Genomic DNA, 8,223 nt, shown 5'->3' with positions numbered 1-8,223 from the left:
TGGAAGCACTTTAACGTTAAATAAAACTTTGTGGTGAATGTATACTTGGAAGAATTTGATTGCTTTGAAAATCTCCGTTGTTTTTTACTTATGAATGAAATTTCTTTATGTGAAGTTTGTTTGTTTGTTTTGGAATTTCGCACAAAGCTACTCGAGGGCTATCTGCGCTAGCCGTCCCTAATTTAGCAGTGTAAGACTAGAGGGAAGGCAGCTAGTCATCACCACCCACCGCCAACTCTTGGGCTACTCTTTTACCAACGAATAGTGTGATTGACCGTCACATTATACGCCCCCACGGCTGGGAGGGCGAGCATGTTTAGCGCGACGCGGGCGCGAACCCGCGACCCTCGGATTACGAGTCGCACGCCTTACGCGCTTGGCCATGCCAGGCGCCCTTTATGTGAAGATGCAAAAGTTTCAGTCTTGCAGCACATACCTGATTTGTGTAAAACTACTATGAAGTACTTCCTTCCTTATTTAGAAAAATTACTGTGGATTCAAAACCCCTTTGTTGACTCTGCAAATGCCAACGATTTGCCTTTGAAAGAGAAAGAACAGCTTATAGAAATTTCAACAAATTATGCCCTAAAAACAAAATTTCAGCAGGAAGAAATTACACAATTTTGGATTCAAATGGCCATGGAATACCCTGTAATAAGTAACAGAGCTTTGAAAATTTTTATGTGTTTTCTAACAACACATCTTTTCTTTGTGAGCAAACATTTTCACTGTATACAGCAACAAAGACCATATTTAGAAACAGGCTAAATACTGAAAATGATTTGCACTTACAGGTAACAACCATAACTCCAAATATTGAATTACTTTGTGAACAAAAGCAAGCCCACCCGAGTCATTAATAAATAAATAAGTACACTGTACTTTTACTGATATAAATTTTGTTAGCAGAAATTGTTGAACAAGTAGAAATAAAAATGTTTCTTTAAATAACTGGTATTTTTAATAAATTTATATTCTAAAAGCTTGAAGTAAACTTTATTTGGTGCTAGTGACCGATTGTTTCTACATTTAGTGTATTTATCTTATTAAGGCTCCGGAATGTTTTTTCTTTCTGATGTGAAGCTTCGCAGGTCCAAAAAGTATGGGAACCCCGAATCTAGACTACTCAATGTGACCTTTGAAACTGAAACTAAGGGTAACAAATATTTTTATTTCTCGCTTTAGAGGTTCATATATCATACTGTATTGTAGCCAGCAGAGTGCATAATTCTTCGCCTGATTCATGGCATGCGCACGCATTACACATGCCACAACAGTAGAAATTAGAATGTTAAGCGTCCCTTATGTGTCTACTGACACTTTACACACTATTGTATAGTGGTGCAAGTGGTTAAAACAGTTGATCCCTTCAATTGGCCTTGGACTCCCTTTTGTGGAAATTTCTTTCACTACAAGTTCGTTAAGAGTTTTAAATTATAATAACTTTGTAATAAATATTGTTATACATAAACTTATAAGAAGTATAACTTAAGTTTTATTGATTTTTTCAGTTGTTGTTTCCTACACATATTTTCTAGTACAAAGTTCTAAGTTGAAAATTATATTTATAGTTCGAATGAAGGTAACCTACCTGTAGTTATTGTAAAAGTATGTTGAATTTATTTAAACGTAACTTTGAATTAGAGCTTTTAAAGTATGTTATAAACATTAAGGCATCATATGAACCTTTTCTCCCTTTATTGTTTCCAAGTTTAACGATTTATGAATAAAACTTGTTATGGAGAAACAAAATGTAAAACCATTGTGAGAGAACGTAATACAACTTAGAATATCGCGGCATCTCAACTTGTTTTATCAGTTACTGCTTGTTTTCTGTAAATAGTGACACCTACCAAGTGTTCGTTAGACCAGCTTTGTTTGTTTTGAATTTCCCGCAAAGCTATTCAAGGGTTATCTGCGCTAGCCGCCCCTAATTTAGCAGTGTGAGAGTAGAGGGAAGGAAGCTACTCATCACCACCCACCGCCAACTCTTGGGCTACTCTTTTACCAACGAATAGCGGGGATTGACCGTAACATTATAACGCCCCCACGGCTGAAAGGGCGAGCATGTTTGGTGTGATGAGGATTCAAACCTGCGATCCTCGGATTACGAGTCGAGCGCCGTAACCATCTGGCCATGCCGAGCCAGACCAGTTTTTAATTTATTTGATACATTTGGTTGTTTAATATTTTCAAGAAATACCCAAACAAATTAAAATTTTAAACTATTAATATAAATAATTCTACCTTACCCGCATTTCTTGTGTGTTATAGAACTTGTTTAGAACATCACAAAATCGTGGATCTTAGAATTAAACGAATATTTTAAAAAAAGACGCTGTGGTAGTAGTATAAACGTCACTTTTTTATGAAGAAAAATTAAATAATTTTCGTAGGCAACTGTTTCTTGCACGTTGAAATGCGTAGGAGGATTGAATAATGATCTATAGTTGTAGAGCGGAATTGTTCGTGTTTTTTTTGTTTTAATCACCAAGGTCTTGTAAGGAGAACTGTGTACGTTTGTACGCGATATGTGTGTGTAGTGGTAACTATCAAACATTGATCTTCATGATAGAGAGAGATAGCTAATGGCGTGTTCAACAATTTATCTCACTGATGTCAAAGTAACAAGGAATGTCTGATGTATACAAAGGCTCGGATTTTTATAGGATGAGGCGATTTTCAGAAAATGTTGAATTCTGTTCTTGTGTCAGTCATTTCAATAACTAAAAACGTTCACGATATGAATTTCTTCTCCAAAGCTATTAATATACACCCTTATGTTTTACAGTCAGTATTGAAGTGAGACTAATCGTTAGGCTGTGGGGGTCTGGCACGCGCTAGTGGTTAGGGTACTGAACTCATAATCTGCGGGCCGCCGGTTCGAGTCCCGTCGCCGCTCATTTAGCTGTAGGTACTATTTGCAGTTACACTTAACGTAAGTAAAGGGTAGCCAAGAGTATGCGGCAGGTGGTAGTCGACTAGCTGTCTTTTTTCTTGTATATCACTTTAAAATGCGGGACGGTTAGAGTTCTCCAGTACTAGCTTTGTACGAAATTCAACAAGTAAACAAACATTAGGCTGTAACGAAACGTGATTTTACTTTTCTTATCACGTCTAATGACGTTTATTGTTTTGTGATATACGATCTAGTATTTCCCCTTTAACCTTTTGTTGTTATTAAACACAAGTGTGTCGCATGTGTTACATATGACCTTTTATAAGTAAAATGTTTAGTTTTTATCATATGTATATATTTTTTCAGTGTATTAAACACTTTACATTATTGAGTTAGAAGCAAACACGGGCTGGATAAACCAGGTACTGCAAAATCGCGCCCTGCATTTTGAAACCATATACGCGTGTGTGTTATGAGAGTAATAGTTCGATTAGAATAGCAGAAGTGTTGGTTATGGGCTCCGTTAAGAAACTGTCTTCGCTTCAGTCTATCAGTTCAAACTAGATGTACTTCCGTAGGGTCCCCGAAACTGTTCTGTTTCAAGAGCGAATAAAACTAAAGTTAAGAGTAAGAAATATTTTAATTTCTTGCTTGTACAGTTCATATGTCATGCTGTGTTGTGACCTACAGAGTTCATAATTCTTCCTCTTATTCATGTCATGCGCACGTTCTCTGACAACACGACAGTACAAATTGTAACGTAAAGCGTCACTTATATGACGTCATTTTAGTGTATACTGACTGACTGACACACAACACACTATTGCATATTGGTGTTGGTGGTTAAAACATACGACTCCTCGGGCAGTCTTCGGCCCCCTTTCGGGGAATGTAAAAATGTCTGACACGTAACCCTTGTGTAGCTTTGCGCGATTATCTGAAACAAACAGATAAACAATTTTTAAGCTTGAATTAAAATCTAAATCCACTGTTCTTACCTGAAGAAGATTTGGTCAGTCTAAACAAAAAAGGTTGAAGTTAAATACAGAGATGCTTCGCTATTTGACTAACAAACAAACTTACTCTAATGTCTAGGCTATTCTATGAAAGATAAAAATATTGAGCGGTTCGTATCAGAATGGATTTAACGAAATCTTATATGCACTCGTCAAATATTCACCCTATATTTCTAACACATCTACTTTTCTTATACTAAAAATGTGTTACTGTTTTAACTGGACAAGATCGTTATGTATAAATGTACGCTTGTAACGAGGTGTCATCATACTGTTTGTAGCCGCAACCTAATGTTCAAAAAATTCAAGGACATATTATATTATTACAAAAAACACCACCTTAAGTAATCCTGGTCTGTGATTCGTACACAGTTCTTCCACCCACTACTGAATGCCACCAACTTTACATCAGGAATCCTCGATGCTTAATATTTTCAAAATAATTAGCTTCGCTAACTGGTGCTTAACGTAACGTGTATCTGATGGTAAATTTATGTGTGGACTGATATATTCCTAGGATACAAGGCATTATTGGGTCATAGTGTATTACACGGTTACATACATAAGTGGCACAGTTATTGATTATTTTGTACGTCGACGATACATAAGGTAATTTAGGCTAGTGGGACATATTGCTCTTATAGCAATGAGGCATATGGATCGTAGCTTACTATACATCTGTATATAAGACAACGAAGGCTAATGGGTCATACTGTTCTTATAACGATTTATAAGCCAATTTCAAACACAATGACTCACAACTCACTGTATGCCATAGGAAATAACGATGATTTCCCGTTGCTTTCCTTAAAGGATGCAGTTTATTGTTCGACATACTCAGGTCGACAAGCGACACAGGATACGAACTACGAACCTTCGGGTTCACAACCCGGCACATTAACCACTAAGTTACACTAGGCTGTTTGCTGTACTACAATAAACAATCATGGACTATTAGGTGATTCTGTACTAAAGTCATATAAGACGTATTGATCGTAACATACGACACCAAATGGTAATAAACTAGAATATATATCTAGCTAAATTTTAACTGTTTTTCGTCTCATGAGTGCACTTTTTGGAATTTTGTCAACGGGATATGGTACAAATCAGCGCAGACTTATCTCAATTTCTTTATCACCAATCGTGCACAAAAGGCCACTTTACTAAACTTGTCAAGACGTAATTAGAGTAAGACAAAGTCCGCGATGTTCTAATGCAAATGTCATCCACGTCACGCGTTAAATATACATAAATATAACTGTATAAGATATATGTAGCTCATGTATTGAAAGAGTCCACTCGAGTGGAAGATAAGCTGATAAAACAGAAATCTTTGGCCTTAGAAACAGTTGACGCTTGAGTTTTATTCACAAAGAATATTAGCCAGTCGTAGACTTCGCTCCATTTTCACTATAGTGCCCCCTGCCAGTACAGCGGTAAGTCTACGGATTTACAACGCTAAAATCAGGGGTTCAATTCCCGTCGGTGGGCTCAGCAGATAGCCCGATGTGGCTTTGCTATAAGACAAACACACAAACACATTCACTATACTGTATATACTGTACTTGAAAACTACAAGTTAATCATACAGAATATTAGCCAGTCGTCACTGTAACTTATTTCATTGGTATAATTATTGTATGTCGCACTTAAAAATTATGAGGTATTTGACAATCCGAAAGTGGATTACAATGCTGGTGGTATATTTTTAATACTGTGTTTCTCGTAGAGCAAAAAATATTAAAGAATAATAGCAAGAAGGTTTGTTTAGAATTAAGCACAAAGCAACACAATGGGCTATTTGTGCTCTGCCCACCACGGGTACCGAAACTCGATTTTAGCAATGCGAGTTTGTAGACATGCCGCTGTGCCACTGGGGAGGCAAGCAAGGAGCTAGATGTATGTGATAAGAATGTCAAACATGTACAGCACTTTAACGTTTTGTGTAATAATAAGATTAACCTCTTTAGCATAACCCGTTTAATGTGTATTTTATCAAATGTTTCATTCTCATGTGCACTTCTAAAATCTCTCCTCCTATTTGTAACATAGCTACTGTTATACATTTATTTCAACACCTAGGTTTGTTTCAGTAAAGCTTTTTATGCATGTGACGTATATTGTTGATTGTGTACTGCGCAAGTCTCGCTTGTTCTCTAAATTTGTAGAAGCTTCTCGAGAGCAAGAATCAACAGTATGTGGTTTACGTGTTTTTGAACATTATTGCACGCTCGAGTACCTCGCATGCTTGATATATAAAACCGATGTGCCAAGAGACAGATCAGTAACATTATAACGCCCAGACGGCTAAAAGGGCAAGCATGTTTGGTGTGACGAGGATTAAGTCAAGTGCCTTAACTACCTGTCCATGCCGGGCTTATCACTGTTGGTCAGCTACCGTAAGTATACTATAAAAATCGTAAGCTATTATTGTGATTAACGTTTATAGATTTGGAACATTACAAACCGTTCAACTTTAGTGAATTATTTCAGACGTTATTATTTCTACGAGGACATTAAATACCTTAGCTGGAACAAGTCAGCTTGTAACTGATGTGAAGCCAGCCGAGGAAAGACGGCGCTAGCTTTACAATATCAATTCGGAATAAATTTTCTCGTCGATAAAATATTCGGTTCTATACCGGGCATAAGAGTGTGTGTGTGTTTTCTTATAGCAAAGCCACATAGGGTTATCTGCTGAGCCCATCGAGGCGTATCGAACCTCTGATTTTAGTGTTGTAATTCCGTAGACATACCGCTGTACAAGCGGGGGAAGCCCGGGCATAAGACTCAGTATTGTCTGAAAGTTTGTAAAACTATTGTACATGATATATATATATATGGAAGTTTGTAAAACTATTGTACATGATATATATATATATATATATGGAAGTTTGTAAAACTATTGTACATGATATATATATATATATATATATGGAAGTTTGTAAAACTATTGTACATGATATATATATATATATATGGAAGTTTGTAAAACTATTGTACATGATATATATATATATATATATATCACTATTTGAAATAACCTTTATAAATTGCATTGTTGTTTGTATATTAGAATATATTTATATTAAGAAACAAAATTTTGTTATCAGTCTTGTTGGCAAACATAATAAATTTGTTACATTTACAATTAAATTATATTTGAAATTTGAATACATGACATAATAAATAGGTAGCTTCTCTGGGATAAATTATAATACGTAACATAAATAAAAATACACAAGTTAAAATTCTGATTGGTTAAAATGAATGTTATAATTCTTTCACAGGGCTTCTACAGTGTGTCATTATGGACGTTGGAGGAAATTTCCGATTAGAACACTACTTAGAGAAATTTTAAGAACCAGTCAAAGCACACGAGTCGTACTTGGAGCAAAACATCGTTCAGACGTGACCCAGCTTCGCTTATTTCATTTGTGTTACAATGCATATCTCAAAGCCAAAATTGCCTAAACGCACGGATAACAATGTTTAATATAGTCCTTCTCTCCCCATCCAATTCGCAGCGAGTCTAAAGGCCCGTAACGCTAAAAATTGGGGTTTGATACACGTTGGTGGGCATAGCATATATAGCCCGTCTTAATATGGGTTCTGATTAATAATACCAAGAAATGTTGTGTCTGTAAGCAGCTTCTTGGCTCCTGAGCTTTAATTTGTTTAGAACTGTTTTGGTTTATCATTTAAGATCATGTCGCTAAAAGTCAGTCAGACAAGGGAAAAATACTGAACCATTTCAGATTACTACCATTCATATTCAGATAGCACAAAACACGTTAACAAAGTTTATTATTTCTCAAATGCTATACCTTAAACTCCGTTTCTGTCCGTCTCTCAACACTCAGTTGTTGGTTCCAGTAGATTCTGCAATGAAGGCCAGGGAACATGTGTATCTTACCTCTTCCTACCAAACTGTAACGTGGGGTGGGCTCTCTATATGGCGTAGGTTCGGCATGGCCAGGTTGGTTAAGACGTTCGACTCGTAATCTGAGGGTCGCGGGTCCGAATCCCTGTCGCACCAAACATGCTCGCCCTTTTAGCCGTGGGGGCGTTATAATGTGACGGTCAATCCCACTATTCGTTGGTAAAAAAGCAGCCCAAGAATTGGCGGTGGGTGGTGATGACTAGCTGCCTTTCCTCTAGTCTTACACTGCTAAATTAGGGATTGTTAGCGCAAATAGCCCTTGTGTAGCTTTGCGCGAAATTAAAAAAAACAAACTATATGGCGTAGCACCGTAGCGAGAGGAATTAAAACATACCCGAATAATCATCTGGCCATCATGAGAG

This window comes from Tachypleus tridentatus, chromosome 6, assembly GCF_004210375.1.
Source record: "Tachypleus tridentatus isolate NWPU-2018 chromosome 6, ASM421037v1, whole genome shotgun sequence".
Classification (NCBI taxonomy): domain Eukaryota; kingdom Metazoa; phylum Arthropoda; class Merostomata; order Xiphosura; family Limulidae; genus Tachypleus; species Tachypleus tridentatus.
Note: the sequence above shows the minus strand (reverse complement) of the source record.